Below are 17,529 nucleotides of genomic sequence, written 5' to 3'. Positions count from 1 at the left end.
GTTCCGAGTCTATAGACTACTTCTTTCCTTAATCTACAGCAACCACAAGTTCTCCTACTTGTGACTTTGAGACTCCACTCAAAGGTTTCAAATCTTCTTTAGACTTCTTTATACAGCAACTGAAGCAATCATCAAGTTCTTGACATGAATCTTGATCTTGACAACTCTATATGTGTGTATGAAGGTAAATACTTCTCAAATCTCACAAAAGATTCAATACACAACTCAACAAAGACTACCAAAACGTAGCTAGGGTTTCTCCTTTTATACTTGGAGTGAAACACAAAACCCTACATGTCATACGAGCTTGGGCTGGTTTAATAATTCTATAGAAAATTACTGATTCAAAAGGTTCGATCGATCGAGCCTTGCAAATTTTGAATAGTAATTCCTACAATTACTCGATTCTAATTTTACATTAAACCACACTTTGAGTAAGCCTTAACCTAGACTCTATATTTTGATTATGGTTTGCCAACATAATACAAATTGAAGTTCTAATACATTTGTTCCTAAAGTCTTAGAACCTAACAATCTCCCCCTTTAGCAATCCGTGACAAAACACATTACATAAAGTAAAATGCTCAAAGTAAAAACAGCCCAATAACATATTGAAGCCCTAATTACAATTCAACCTAACTACTATCTATCAATTGCAAAAGTAGATGGCAACCTCGAATGAATTAATCTATAAATTCCTGAAACACTAAACAAAACATAAATGCATGTGTGGAAAATACAAGTAAACCAAAATAAACTTCTTGTTTTCACAAAACATAAAATAAAAGACATATACCATGAATAACCTCATAATATAAATCAAAACCAATATATCATAATGTGAAACAAGAACATAAAAAACATAAAAACATAAAGTCTCCCCCAACATATACAACCCATCATCAGATAAAGCAAATACAAATCAAAGCCAAATATATACTCCCCCCTTTTGTGATGTATTGCCAAAAGGCAATCATGACTCATCAGAGGGTGGAGCCAGTGGAAAAGCACCTCTAGCATCCTCCAAATCTGCTCGTAAGGCCGCAACCTCATTAAGCAAATCCAACAGAAGCTGTCCATGCGTTGCTTTAACGGTAAGAACCATGTCCAACATAGTACGCATAGATGAAGTCAAAGATGTAGATGGTGGAGGATCCACGGCAGTTGTGGGGTCCACAAATGACTTAATAGAAGGATCACCAAAAGGAGGGGCTCGAGATGCATCACCTGTAGAAGACTCGACATAAGGGAGTTTAGAGCTTGTTTTCAACTAAGCAGCCATTTGCCTAAGGAAGTTGGCACCTATGGGAGCGATGATATGCATAGGCTCAAATGCGGGAAAGTCCTCTAACCCTAAGTCTAACAAAATCATATGAATGAAAACCAGGAAAAATAAACCATGTGATTTTGCAGTACTCCTATGAATCTCAACAAGAGAACGAATAAAAAGGGTAGGGAAACTAATAGAAGCATCAGTGATGAGAGCGTACAAAAATGCACATCTTTCAATAGGAATGGTATGTACATGAGAAATAGGCCAAATGCTATGACAAGAAATCCTAAAGAATAAAGTAATTGAGCTCAATAAGCTCATGAGAGGTAACTCTAGGATCAGTACCCCAACTATTGTAGTATCGATAAGAAGTGACATGATATCGTCAAAAGGAGCGGACTCCGTGTAAGGATACACAGGCTGCTATACCAAAGGTACACTAAGAGCAGACGCCTACCTCAGGGGTAATGAAAAACTCTTCACCCCTTATCCAAGTCTAACATAGTGAATGTTGGAATCATCAGAGTGGATAAAGAGATTCGAATAGAACTCTCTAATCAAAGCAGCATGAGGGGGATGCTCTACATCTAAAAAAGGTAACCAACCTTAACGCTCAAAATTCCTGTGGATCTCCGGATCTACCTCATCTAGGATAACCTTATGTTCAGCCCAAACAAGTCTAAAAACATTAAGCTCCTCATAAACTTCTTGGTTTGACCTAAACCTAAACCTATCACTCTGGAAATCAAAAGAGGATGAAGTAGAGATTTTCTTGGCTCTAGTTTTCCTAACCATGAGTCTAAGAGTATAAAAGAAAAGGAAAACAAAAAAAAAACAAAAAAAAACAAAAAAAAAAAACAAAAACAAAAACTAAGGGTAGACTGCATTAGAAAGAGTTAGAGCACAAAATATAGTAATAAATAAAAATCTATATGATGCATGTAATGAATGCACATGTGATGCATGCCCTAATGCACAAAAACTTGTTCAATTTTTCAATTTTTACCAATAATTGACTTGTTCATAGAGTTTTAACCCAGAAACCCCAATTTTTGAAAAACCCATTTTCAAAACCAAATCAAATTGATCAATTAATCATTACACTAGTTAGGAAACATCATATAATGAAATAATTTATCAATTTCACAAACCAATTTCATCAATTTATGCCCAATTGAACAAAACTCCCAATTTCTCAAAATACCAAACCCTAAACATTTCAATTTTTCTCAAAACACAAAAACAATCTAATTAATGTATAAGAAACATATGTAGAGGACCTAGGAACAAAAACCCATTGATTGAATATGAACAAAAACAACCTAAAAATCAAAAACCCCAAAAATCTTTTGTTCAAAAATTTCAAAGAAAATGCATGAAAAATGAAATTAAAATGAAAAAGAAAGGGTAGTTAGGTCTTACCACTGCTTGAGGAGAAAAACCCTTGAAAAAATTGAGGAAGAAAATGACAAGGGAGCTTGGATTGGATTAGTCCAAGAAGAGAAAGAAGAAAAGGGTAGATTTTTTTTTTTTTTTTTAAACGTGAAGAACACGTGATAGAAAAGGACCTTTTTGTTCTTTTCTTTCGAAACTCGATCAGTCAAGCACCGATCGGGTACCAATTGGGCTAGGCAGAAAGTTCTCTATAAAAACTTTAAAAATTTCGAACAGTTGAAATTTAGATTAGATCAATTGAAAAAACAGTTTCGACTAATTGACCACCAATCGAGGATCAATTGAACCAAGCAAAACCAAGCTTAAAAATCTAAGGAATTTTTGATCGATCGAAAAACACATTCGATCGATCAAAATTCTGGAAAAATAGAATTTTTGAAAAACAATAGAAGTTTTATTCAGAAAACATTCAAACCAATTGATTTCATGAATGAAATACATGAGTATGAGTTTAAAAGTTTTTCAAAAACACTTGTTTTCAACCCAGAACTTCCAAAAACAAGATTATGACACATTTTGTCCCCAAATTTCAATCAATGAACATATTTTGTATCAAAATCAAAAACATATAATCTTGGATAGCCAAACCCAATTCACACACAATTTCATGTGCTAAGTTTAGCAAAGAATTACTTGTAAAGTGTGTGCAACTAGTAACAGCATGAGATACATGTGAGGTGATATGTAGATAGTAATCAATCATAATTTCTACATTATTCATCACATAAGTTCGAAAGTGAATATCACCTAAAGAGTTATATCATAAAACTCCCACATCTCCTAGAAAATAAGCTTACAATCATGCAATTTTTTTTTTTTTTTTTTAATTTAGCCTTAAAGTGTACAAGAATTTATTTATTTATTTTTTTAAATTTGTGAGGCTACACCTTATTTTCTTTTTGTGCATGTGCTACACTTTCTCGAGCACAAAATCTTATGATATACACTAAGGTGTTCATGATTGGTTGGTAAACAGTGGTGAAATGGTTATTTATGCCTTTCTCGTAGGATTTTTTAGTCCTTACAATCAAAAGTATGTGACTTAAAAATCAAGATCATGTGATCAAAAACTATAAACAACTCCCACATAACGTGCACTACATAGCTAAAACTAGCAAAGTACAGAAAAATAAGCTCATCCAAGTTAAACAAGGAACATAGGCATGTTATGTAAAAATAACATGGCCAACTTTAACTACACATCCATGATATGTAATACAAAACACATCCTTCCACATTCCTCTTTCCATTTTTTTTATTTTTTTTATTTTTTTGAAAGAAACAAACAAAAACAACCTAAAGTGAAATGCATGAATGTAATGCAATGCAAATCCTAAAAGCAAAAGAAAACAAAACATAAAAAAATAGTCACAAAGGATTTTGAGATGAAGCACAAGGACCATGTCAAAAAGACTCAATTAGATTGACCCTTTTGCATCCAAAACTTCTTAGATGCAACTCTGGTTTTGGAGTTATTATTCATATTAGAATTATGAGCAACTTCAGGATTGGTATAAAGGTTTAAGACTTTACCAATTCACTAATAAGTATTATAGGATCTTGTGTTTGAGGCACAAGTACTTTTTGCTTATTTGCTCACTTTGCAGCTTGCAACTTGAAGCGGTTTGGGCAAGTATGTCCAACCTTTCCACAAAAATGACAAACCCACAAAGGTCTATCATGCTTCTTGTCCTTAGAGAGGTTAGGATTCTTAGAATTAGACTCTTTCAGATCAACCCTAATCTTCCTAGGAGCAGGAGTAACTTCTATAGGTTTGACAACCTCTATCTTGGGTGGCTCAGAAGAAGGAACAAAATTTCTGGAATAAGTTTCAAACATACAGATGCTATAAACAAAACCTAAACCTGTTTTGTCTAAGGGAGACTTCTGAACACTCAGCATGTGATCAAGTTTAGAACTAGCAAACCTATTTGTTTGTTCTCTAACAACAAATAACTCTAGTTCTAGGTTCTTAATCTTATCAAGCAACATCATGTTTTCAGTCTTCCCCTTATTAACCAATTCATTAGCATCAAGCAAATTCAACAAGAAGTTTTTTTTTTCAAGTTCAAGAGTGACAATCTTCTTTAGTCCTAAGTCTACACTCATTGCATCCTTTGCAGCAACCTTGCATAGCTTGTTATAAGCTTCTTGCAAAGCTTGTTATAAGCTTCTTGCAAATCAGCACACTCAAAGAGTTCCCCATTAGAAGGGTTCTCTTTAACCAAAACACTTTCATCAACTACAGCAGTAGCTGTGAAAGCAAAGAAGTTTCCATCTTTATCAGTTCCAGACTCATGATCAGAAACTTCACCATCACTAAGGGTTATAGCTATAGTTTTACCCTTTGATCTCAAGAATGTTAGACATTTAGATTTCACATGACCATACCATTGACAACCAAAACATTGTTGACCTAGAGAATTACTAGAAGTTTGACCAACTTTTTCTTTTGATTTATTGGCATTATTGACTTTAGTTGGTTCATTTTTCTTAAAGTTCTTAGGTTCAACATTGTTTCTACCTCTTGCCCTTTTGTTGTTATTCCTAAGAAAGTTTATAAAGTTCTTAGCAAGATATGCAATCTCTGTAGAAGAGAGTTCATCATCAAATCCATTGTCATCAGCACCATCAACTTACTTAAGAGTCATTGATTTAGATTTGTTTGTTTTGGGTAGGTCTAGCTTATAGGATTGAAGAGACCCTATAAGCTCATCAACAGGGATGGAGTCCACATCCTTACTTTCAGTAATGGTAGTCACTTTGGGTCTAATGTCCTTAGTTAAGGATCTAAGTATCTTCTTAACAATCTTAAGTTGATCATAAATTTCATCCAAATTATATGCAAAATTAACAATATCATTAAACTTAGCATAGAATTCATCAAAACTTTCATCATCAAACATCCTAATGCTTTCAAATATAGTTATTAACTGCTGCAACTTATTAATTTTAACTGCCTTTGTGCCTTCATGCACAGTTTGGAGAATTTTCCATGCAGCATGAACAACCTCAACATTTGAGATTCTCCTGAATTCCTCCATAAAAACAACACTAAAAATAGCATTCATGATTTTGCTATTAAAAGCGGTTGCCTCTTTTTTGGATGTTGACCATTCACTTACAAGAGTAGTCGGTTTTTCTCATCTATATTCAACGGAGTTCCACACTCTCTCATCTATAGATTTCAGGAAGGCTTTCATCCTTACTTTCCCATGGACATAGTTATTCCCATCAAAGTGAGGAGGGATCACAAGAGAGTGACCATGTTCCATGACAACAGGGGTCAAGAATCAACTCTTAAATCAAGAGATCTAAACATAAGATCTAACCTGCTCTGATACCACTTGTAAGTTTTTAGATCCCTTAACACAATATGTTTAACCTAATATTAAGCCAAGTTGATTAACAAGTTTGTTAATTAGATCTAGGTTAAACCAATATTTGTAAACCAGATATAATGCGGAAAAATAAAGAACACATAGATCTAATGACCCAGAAAAACCTAACAGGTAAAAAACATAGGGAGGATTTAACCTATCTATCCTCAAGGTAAAAACAGATCCACTATAAAAGAATTGAAATTTGTACAATAAGACTTAGACCACTAACATCCTATTGCTACCTCGAGTAGAAAACTCACTACCACGACCATGTGACAGCTCCAAGTCCATGGACTACTTCTTTTCTTGATCTGTAGCAACCACAAGTTCTCCTTCTTGTGCCTTTGAGACTCCATTCAAAGGTTTCATTCTTTAAAGTTCTTTATGCATTAACTGAAGCAATCATCAAGTTCTTGACGTGAATCTTGATCTTGACAATTCTATGTATGTGTATGAAAGTAAACACCTCTCAAATCTCACAAAAGATTCAATACACAACTTAGCAAAGACTTCCAAAATGTAGCTAAGGTTTCTCCTTTTATACTTGGAGTGAAACACAATTCCCTACATGTCATACGGGCTTGGGATGGTTTAATAATGCTGCAGAAAATTACTGATTTATGAGGTTCAATCGATCAAGCCTAATTTTCGATCGATCGAGTCTTGCAGGTTTTGAATAGCAATTCCTACAATTACTTGATTCCAATTTTACATCAAACCACACTTTGAGCAAGCCATAACCTAGACTCCATGTTTTAATCATGGTTTGCCAACATAATACAAATTGAAGTTCTAATACATTTGTCCCTAAAGTCTTAGAACCTAATATATATATATATAGAGAGAGAGAGAGAGAGAGAGAGAGAGCACATTCCTTAATTCTCTTCAATTTGACTATTAGCTAAGCCAAGTTTGCATTTGTCAAACATTCCAAAGTATTAGTTAATTGACATTTGACAATGAAGTAAAGAATATGCAATTCAATTGTTGGATTTTCAAAATATGTAATCATTTTAATTCGTTTAAGTGAGAGTTGTAGCATTAAGCTACAACTAAGTATGTAATCAAATTTTTCCCTTAAACTTTCGCCCCCTTAACAATATATTAGATCTTACAAACAAAAAGAAAAGGCTCAAGAAAAATTTAATTGGATTAAAATTTTGAAAGAGGTGTATCTTGCAACATTGATAATAAGATTATCATGTAATGAATTCAAAAAAAGTAAACTTGTAGAAGGAAATTGTAAAGACATTATACATTTTCTTGTTTCTTTGTCAATATATAAAGTTCTTTTTCTAATTTTTATAATTTAAGTTTCACAATGACCTTTATGTTAAATTAAAGTGAGTATCTTGTGTGCTTTTATCAAGTTTCCGAAACATCATTGATGAAGGCAACAAAAATAGTGATTGAAATGACTTATTATTGATGTTTGTTTCTGAAACGATTGAAACGAGTTCTTACTTTTTAGAGCTATTGTATTTCAGAATAGATGTCAATATAATTATAAAAATTCCATTGCACATCCTTGAATATGGGAAACCTTCCATCAAACAAGAGTGTTTTTTCATTTTTATTTATTTATTGATAAGTAGATAATGGAAATTCGAGCATTAGCATCAAGCTAGATAAACTTGCATTTCAATAAAAATTTAACTAAAATCCATTAAAAATTTGGTGCATTAGCCTCAACAAATTAACATGCCAACATAATTGTCAGAGATTGGGTCTTTTTTAGGTGTTCTTAATCAAAAGATAAAGGTATCAACACCTCTGATTTGGAGTTGCCACTTATTTTTTACTACAAAAAATAAGAAAAATTGCAATATACAATTTACATATATGAAATATCTCAAGTTTCATTGATTGAACTTATGAATACAATTTGGTAGAATATCGTATCGTTACAAGGCTTTGGTCCTAAATACAATCTATGTAAAAAATACAAAACTTTGGTCTTAGATAATATCTACCAAAACAAAAATAAGACAAGACACTATTCTACGAACCAAGACTTATGGTTCAGGGGCTAGATTATAGAATGGAAGGTGTTAGACACCCATTCTACCCGGGCAAAACTCGGTCTTCTAGACCCTAAATGATCATTTAAGTACCCATTAACATACAATGATAAGATGCAACATGTGTTTAAATGATAGATCTCAAATTAAGTCATGATATGAGCTTTATGAATCTACTCTCTTTAAAACAAGAGGAAACTTTGAAAAAGAAAGCATTCTAGATCTGTTTTTTTATTAGAACATAAAGACTTGTAGAGAAAAATCCAAATATGTTTTTATTTAGAAAGAAAAACAATAGATTGAAAGGAAAAATCCAGATCTATTTTTATTACCAAAAAAGAAAAGAAAAAAAAAAAGAGATTTGAGATAAAAATCTAGATTTTTTTTTTATGAAAGAAAAACATGAGATTTAGTAGAAAAATTTGAGATCTGTTTTTTATTATTGTAGAAAACATGAGATTTAATAGAAAAATCCATATCAGTTTTTATTATTGTAGAAAACATGAGATTTAATAGAAAAATCTAGATCATTTTTTACTATTATTTGTAAAAAACATGAGATTTAATAGAAAAATCTAGATTAGCTTTTATTATTGTTTAGAAAAAATATTACTTGATAGAAAAATTCAGAGATTCATAAAGGAAACTTCATAAATTATCTTAGATCTATTATGCATAAATCAATATGAACAACTTAGGTTTGGCTCAATAAAAAGATTGTTCATGTTTGTTTGTTTATAAATAATCCTAACTTGTGCCTTAGTTTTAGGTTTTTTTAATAAACAAGCCAAGTCTAAGCAAAAAAATTTGTTCACAAACAAGCTTGTGAGCTATCAGGCTTGATACAAAACAATTCAAGCATAAACTCATTTATTAGTTTATATGTATTAGCTAAATATACTTATTACACATATTTTAATAATGACATGGCCAGCATGGGACCACTACTCATTACATTAATTTTTTCCTTCCCTTTAAACTGACCCAGAACCAATTTAGACTATAGTTACATTTAAAAACAAATTAATTAATTAAGTTGGCTACATATGATATTTCCCTATCAACCATCTAAAGTAAAATTATGAAACATTTTAGTATTTTGTTATTTATATTTTTCTAATTCTTTACTATCTAACATGAATGTAAAAATTGAATTTTGAACAATTGCTAAAATTGTAGACGGAGAATGATGAATGAATAAATTTAATTATGTAAAATTTTAATTTAAATAATGGCTAACCATAAGTAGGAATAGATGCATGATAAAATGAGTATACTATTTTCTTTTCTTTTTTCCTAATTTTAGAGATATAAGCATTTGATGATATAATTTCTTAGATCTCAAGCTCAAAAGTTTGACCTAAGCTTTATTTTGAACTTGATATTAAACTTGAACTTAACTTGAATAATTAATTAAGCCAAGTCAAGCTAAGCTCAACCTTTTTGGTTTTCCTACGAGTTTGAGCTCAAATACTATTATTAGGCTTGTCACAAGCTCGAGTTAAGTTTGAGCTTTTGACTTTTCTTGACGAGTCAAATTTGAATATATATTACTCGACAAAACTTGGCTCATTTATTGTCCTAATTTTTGCTATCCAAACAAGCATAACCAAAATATGGGTTCTTCCCATTTACCACGAGAGGAAACCTTTAGGTTTATTTTTTGGAGATTCTAGCATTTTACTCTTAATTTTAAAAAAAAATTGGCAATATGCCCCTGTTTGCAAACTATATAGGAGCGTGCCCCTGTTTCGATACTCGATTATCCTAAAATCGAGTTCAATTAAATACTCGATTTGTAGAAAATCGAGTTATGCCCGATCAAACTTAAAAAAAAATAAATAAATAAAAAATTCCATGGAACTCGAGTTTCAAGAAATCGAGTTACATGCAAAAAAAATTTTATAAGTGTAATCGCCCCATATTCAGGGAGCCCTATAGTGGCATTTTTAAGCCCTATAGTGACGTTTTAAAGCCCTATAGCAGCGTTTTCCTGCAAATTTTTTTATTAGTGTGATTGGCCCATATTCAGGTGCCCTATAGTGGCGTTTTTAAGCCCTATAGTGACGTTTTAAATCCCTATAGCGGCGTTTTCCTGCAAAATTTTTTTATAAGTGTAATCGCCCTGTTCTAGGCGCCTTATAGTGGCATTTTTAAGTCCTATAGTGACGTTTTAGAGCTCTATAGCGGCGTTTTTCTGCCAAATTTTTTTATAAGTCCCCACACCAGGTTCAAGGGGCCCTATAGTGGCGTTTTTAAGCCCTATAGTGACGTTTTAAAGCCCTATAGCGGCGTTTTGGAACTCAACTTCCCTAAAATCGAGTTTCATGCTTTTTTCTTTTTTTTTATTCGGCATAACTCGATTCTCTACGAATCGAGTATTTCATTGAAACTCGATTTTAAGGTAATCGAGTATCGAAACAGGGGCATATCCCTATATAGTTTGAAAATAGGGGCATATTACAAAAAATTTTTAAAAATTAAGGGCAAAAGGCTAGAATCTCCTTTATTTTTCACCAAGGGTGGATCCACAAATCAAATAAGTGATCCAAGTTTTTTGAAGTAATTGGAGAAGACACCAGGCCCAAATGAACAAAACCAAAATATTTTCATACAATGAAGGCCCAAAAGATAAAGTCTAAAAGGCCGAAAGGCCGAAGAGCATATGGCTTTGAATTTTTTTTTTTTTTTTTTTTTTTTTAATATGTAGACAAATTTGCAATACCACAAAAAAAAAAAAAAAAAAAAAAAAAAAAAAGAGAAGAAGAGAGAGGTGTTTCTTTGGGACATAATTCAACGTTTTCTGTCGTTGTTAGCCACTTACTGTCATTCACAGAACCAAATTGACCTTTCCTCCATTGAAAGAACATCTAGCTGCGCTGGTTGAAAATGCTTGCACTGCTGCTCTTACTTAAAACAAGATGATATAATAGCTTAAATACTCCACCTCTTGTCAGCCTCATTTTTATTTGGACCTGAAGTATTACAAGTTGTATTGCATAAAACTTATAAATAAATATTTTTAATTTTTAATTTCTTTTTTGGAGATCGGAGACACTCATTTTAAAACAATTGCCAGATCCAGACCCTTCTTTGCTTCATTCCTTGGATCAATGGCTGTCTGGAAATGACTGAAAGTTTGAAATATTCTCTTTAGCATTAGACTTGCCAGACCCATCTTCCGGAAATTGAAGCTGGATTGATTCTGTAGTAGGAGAGGGTTGGTGATTAACTTTCTTTGGAAATAAGAGCCTGGAAATTTTTGCTTTGTCTTGATAAACTGCAGGATGAGGTGGTCGGGAAATTTTTGTTGTTGCATTCTTGTAACTCAAATCATATACAGAACTCAATTTTTTTGAAAGTAAATATGAGCGTGTAGAAGGAGGTTCTGAATAGTCAGGATTACTATCATCACTAAACAAGCGATCGGTATCAGACTTTGTTGCTGGGAAGACTGAATCTATCGAGGGATGAAAGTGTGGAACACTTTTGCTTAACAAATTGTTGGTCCGGAACATAGAATATTCAGGATTGCTATCATCACTTAACAAACTATCGGTATCAGACCTTGTTGCCGGGAAGACTGACTCTATAGAGAGATGAAAATGTGGAACCTTTTGCTTATGATGACCACATTATTTGGCTGAGACTTTGTTTTGTGGGGGAAGACCCCTAATTCAGAAGATGATAAAGATGGAGTTCTTTTATCATTTTCAGAACTGTTTGTTTCAGACTTTGTTGGCGGGAAGATTGACTCTATGGATGGATCAAATTGTTGAACCCTTTTGGTTATGAACAAATTATTGAGCTGGGACTTGATTTTAGGGAGGAAGACTCCCAAAGAAGATGACCAAGTTGGAGTTCTTTCATCATTTTCCTAACTTTCTGTTTCTGAATTTGTTGGTGGAAAGAGCAGTGGTATAGAGCACGAGAAGCATGGAATTGTTTCACTAACTGGGCTGATAGACTCTGATTTGGCTGATGGGAATGGTATGGGTATGTAAGGATTGAAGTGTGGAATTCTACCTTTACTGAGTAAACTACCTGGATGAGACTTGGTTGGTGGAGCATTTGTTTCCAAGGAAGAAGGCGAAAGGGTAAAAACTCTTTCCATGAAAGATTTGAATTTTTGACTTTAGAGATCAGAATGCTCTATCAAGGTTGTCTCATCATGAAGCTCATACAGTTCTCAGCTTCTTTTCTTTTACTCCTATTCTCTCTCGAGAGGAATCATGATCATTTGTTCATTGAAAAATTATTTTTTACTTGAGATTTTGGATTGATCATTGGAGGACAATGATGAGAGATGCTCTATTTATGACCACAGTTAACGATTTAAAATGCTTTAAGCGCTAGTGAGTAGTTGATGATGCCTATTGCTGTATTGCATTGCTAATAGAATAGGAAATTTCCTCTTAACTATCATGGAAAGTCACTTTGTATTATTATTATTATTATTATTTAACGTTGGAACTTGCAAGTGAACACGGCCTCACGCGTTTATATATATATTTTTTATTTTATTTTTGCGAAGAACAAAAATAATCTCATTTGATTTGAATCGGTCGTATAATATTATTGAATTCTGACCCTAGTTGGTAATTAGTAATTATGCGTATGTTACGCGTACGTACGTAACAATTAATAATACTCCTGTTTGCCGATTTATTTCCAACTGCATGGTAAATTGCGCGTTATTTTGGAATGAGAGTTTCATTCCTGTTTGTAACGCACAAAATAAACTTCAGAAACATACGGGCTATAAAATACTAAAGAGATAAAGTCGCAGTCAACTACAGCAATAAATGCTTAAATAACTCCTAAGAAATAGCCTTAAAAGAGCGGGGAAATTATACAGTACTCTGGTGGACTACGTCACTTATCCATCATTCTACTAAAAAACTCTCACTTATTTAAAATTGCTGAGTCAATAATTAGTTTTGTTTAAAAAAATTTTCTAACTCGGCAATTTTAAACAGGTAAAAATCTTTTAATGGAATGGTAGATCATGTCACTTGTCCACTACGAGATCCTTATAATTTCTCAAAAGAGTGAAACCCGTATCCTTTGTTACAATTCCTAAAAAATAGCAATAAATGATAGCTAATAATTCAATTATTAGCTTTTGGATGAATATTAATTACTTAATAATGTTGCTATTAACATCTATTGAAATCATTTTTTTATTAAATAGATTACTTAAAATTAAATTGGTGAGAATCTTAAGCAATACAAAAATTATTGTATTTATTTTAAAAAGAAGCATATTTCCGTAAATAAATTAAAAGAGAAAGTATATGAAATGCTACATCCATAGTAATTTCATAACAAATCATAAGTGGTAAGCTATTAATGGTTTTAATTTGAGCCCACATTAACAATACTAATATCTTGCCATCTAGAATTTGTTGCGAAATTATTGCAAAAATATGGTGGATGTAGTATTGCTCTATGACAAATGTTTCAATATTTTAAATGGAGATTTTTACATGTGCCATTATTTCTCTGTTTCTGTATTTTTCTGCCAAATTTTTGAAACATACTTCTCTTAAAAATGTCGAATTATATCCGTCCATATACTTACTATAATGTATATGCACCGTATTTTACTAACTATGATCCTGACTAGAGATGGAAAGGTTCAGAAAGAGTGTCGAGGGACTTCTTAAATTTTCAGTTCCTGTGTTTGGGTTTGGGAGAGTCCTAGAGAGAGACACAACTTCTAAAATCGGGTTTCTACAACAACAACAAAAAAATAAAAATAAAATAATAATAATAGCAGACACTTCTCAATTAGGACGAAAAGGAGAAATTATAGAGTCTTCTGGTGGACCGTGTCATTTGTCCACCATTCCACTAAAAAAGTTCCACTTATTTAAAATTGTTGAATCAGTAATTAATTTCTATTTAAAAAAATTTTCTAACTAACAATTTTAAACAAATGGAAGTTTTTTAGTGGAATGGTGGACCACATCACTTGTCCACCATGTGGATCTTATAATTTCTCGACAAAAAAAGGGTGGAATATGAAACCAAATATAAAACAAGGAAGAGTATAAATTTTCCTTTCCTTTCCTTTTATTGAAATTTTGTACTGGGAGCTATTACAACGTATAACTCTTTATTTATTTATTTGATATAGAAAGATCGTAACTTTATTAACGCTCTGCTTGTTTCGTAGGAAAACTTTCTATAATGATAGTTTTCCACATTTTCCAGTGTTTGGTAGCAAAAAAAAAAAAAAAAAAAAAGACCTGGTTAATGGAAAACTATTTTTGGTCATGAAGGTGATAAAATAATCTGATGGGCCGACCTTAATGGGCCGGACGGATTAAAACTGTCGGGCCTGTGTAAAGATGGTCCCACGCGCCTCAAAGGCCCATCGCTCACAGGTGTAGTAAGGGCCCATGATTCGAAATCTCTATTGCCTAGAAAAGCCCTAAGATCCAATAAGGGAAATTGTATCAGAGTCCCACATTGGAAAGATCTGGAAGTCAAGAAGAAAAACCAGCTCACTATTACTATAAAAGGAGTAACATTCACGCAAATCAAGGTACGAAAAATTGACCCTCCCTAACGCTCTAGAGTAAAGAGACGAATTCTGACTTGACCTTCGGAGAGTATTTGGCCGGCCCCACACCGGTGCTCTCTAAAGGTTTTCTTTCGATCGTTTTTGTCGTGCAGGTTCGATTTCGAGTCGCGAGTACGGTGTGACCCATTGGTGACAATTTTCGACGTCATCAGTTGGCGCCGTCTGTGGGAATCGAATAACACTTAATCGTTTCCTAGACAAAGGAGTTACATGGTACTCACTCGCTCAATGGCAACCACGAATGACGTTCAAGAAGAAGCCCCTACAACTGCCCTTGAGAAACAGGTCAGGACGCTCGCCGCAGCCGTGGAGCGCCTAACCAAACAAAACAACGACCTAGAAGAGCAGCTGAAACAAAAGAATGCGGCGGTCAATAACCAAGGAGCGGATCAAGAAGGGACCAGCGCTGAAAGGAGAGATCAGGACGGACAGCAGGAGAGTAACGCCCCGAGCAGACCAGTGCGACGGGATATTAACATACCTACTCCGACGGATACAGCTCCACAATCCATCATCGTGGAGATGCAGGCGATTAAGGAACAGATGGATGTAATGATGAATGCTCTCAAGGGTCGAGTGTCAAGTGATCTTGACGACCTTGTCAACCGGACTGACTCGCCCTTCACGACAACCGTCAATTCCTTCCCCCTGCCGAATAAGTTCCGCATGCCGAGTATGGATAGTTATGACGGAGTCAAGGACCCCCTAGATCACCTAGAGACCTTCAAGACCCTGATGCATCTTCAGGGAGTGGCAGACGCGATTATGTGCAGGGCCTTTCCTACTACCCTGAAGGGCGCAGCAAGGATTTGGTTCAGCCGACTAACACCCAACTCCATCAGCACCTTCAAGGAACTAAGTGCTCAATTTACTACGCACTTCATCGGAGGACATCGGTATAGAAAATCGACGGCTTGTTTAATGAATATCAAGCAGCGAGAGGAGGAGACGCTGCGGGCCTACATATCACGCTTCAATAAGGAGGCGCTCTCGATCGACGAAGCCGACGACAAAATATTGGTAGCAGCATTCACAAATGGGCTGAAGGGGGGTAAGTTTTTGTTCTCCCTATACAAAAACGACCCCAAGACCATGTCGGAGGTGCTTTACAGGGCTACCAAATATATGAACGCTGAGGACGCACTATTATCGCGAGAAGATAGACCCAAGAAAAGAGACAGACAGGAGGATTCCCGACAGGACCAGGGGAGGAAGAAAGGAAGGATGGGAGACCGAAGGGAGGACAGACGTCCAAAACCCATGGGCGGAAGGTTCACAAGTTTCACCCCGCTAAATGCGCCGATTGACCAAGTCCTAATGCAGATTAAGGACGAAGGGTCCCTGACGTTCCCAGGAAAGCTGAAGAGTGACCCCAGCAAAAGGTCCAGAGACAAATATTGCCGCTTTCATCGTGACCACGGCCACGACACGGCCGACTGCTTCGACTTGAAGCAGCAAATCGAAGCACTTATCCGACAAGGGAAGCTGCAGAAGTTCGTCAACAAGGGGAGAACGGACCAACCCCCGCAGGAACAACAACTCCGCCGAGAAAACGAGCGACCAAGACCCCCAATAGGAGACATAAGAATGATAATCGGAGGAACTACTGCGACCGGATCGTCAAAGAAGGCTCGCAAAACATACCTTCGGATGGTACAGAACGTCCAGTTGACGGGCAGAGTGCCGAGGATAGCAGACAGGGAAAGCCCTATTGTTGGGTTCACGGAAGAGGATGCACGGCGCCTACACCATCCACACGACGATGCCCTCGTCGTCAGTATGCGGACAGGAGACTACAACGTGCACCGAGTGTTGATCGACAACGGCAGCTCGGCTGATATCTTGTACTATCCAGCATTCCAGCAAATGAGGATTGACAGGGAGCTGCTAATACCGACGGACGCCCCGCTCGTTGGTTTCGGAGGGAGTAGGGTATTCCCTTTGGGCTCGGTAACGTTGCCGGTGACAGTAGGAGATTATCCCCAACAAATCACCAGGAACGTGACATTCTTGGTGGTCGATTGCTCGTCCGCCTACAATGCTATTCTTGGACGACCTACGCTCAACTCGTGGAAGGCGGCAACATCAACTTACCACCTAATGATCAGGTTCCCAACGGAGTACGGGGTAGGAGAGCTACGCGGAAGTCAAGTTGCCGCACGAGAATGCTACGTAGCTATGATGGAGATACAAGACCAAATCTAGGCCTTGAACATAGAAGAGCACCGAACGGTGGCGGAACCTACAGAGAAGCTCGAGGAGATCACCCTCGACAGTTCCAATCCGGACAGAACAACCAAAATCGGAACGCTTGCGAAACCCGCAATCCGTCAAGAGCTCGTAGCTTTCTTGAGAAGCAATAAGGATGTGTTCGCCTGGAGCCATGACGATATGCCGGGAATCAATCCCTCGGTCATGGTGCACAAATTGAATGTATTGCCCTCATTTCCACCCGTCCGACAAAAGAAGAGAGTGTTCGCACCGGAACGAGACCAAGCAATAGCGGAAGAGGTCCGCAAACTCCAAGAGGCAAGCTTCATCAGGGAAGTCTACTATCCCGATTGGCTGGCGAATGTGGTAATGGTGAAGAAAGCGAGCGGCAAGTGGCGGATGTGTGTGGATTTCACCGATCTTAACAAAGCGTGCCCTAAAGATAGCTATCCCCTTCCAAGAGTCGACGTCCTAGTAGACTCGACGGCACAACACCAACTATTAAGCTTTCATGGACGCTTTCTCGGGTTATAACCAGATCCGCATGCACGAGGCCGATCAAGAAAAGACTTCGTTCGTAACCAGCCAAGGACT

This window comes from Quercus lobata, chromosome 11 (assembly GCF_001633185.2).
Source record: "Quercus lobata isolate SW786 chromosome 11, ValleyOak3.0 Primary Assembly, whole genome shotgun sequence".
Classification (NCBI taxonomy): domain Eukaryota; kingdom Viridiplantae; phylum Streptophyta; class Magnoliopsida; order Fagales; family Fagaceae; genus Quercus; species Quercus lobata.
The sequence above is the reverse complement of the archived record's forward strand: the minus strand, read 5'-3'. Positions refer to the sequence as shown.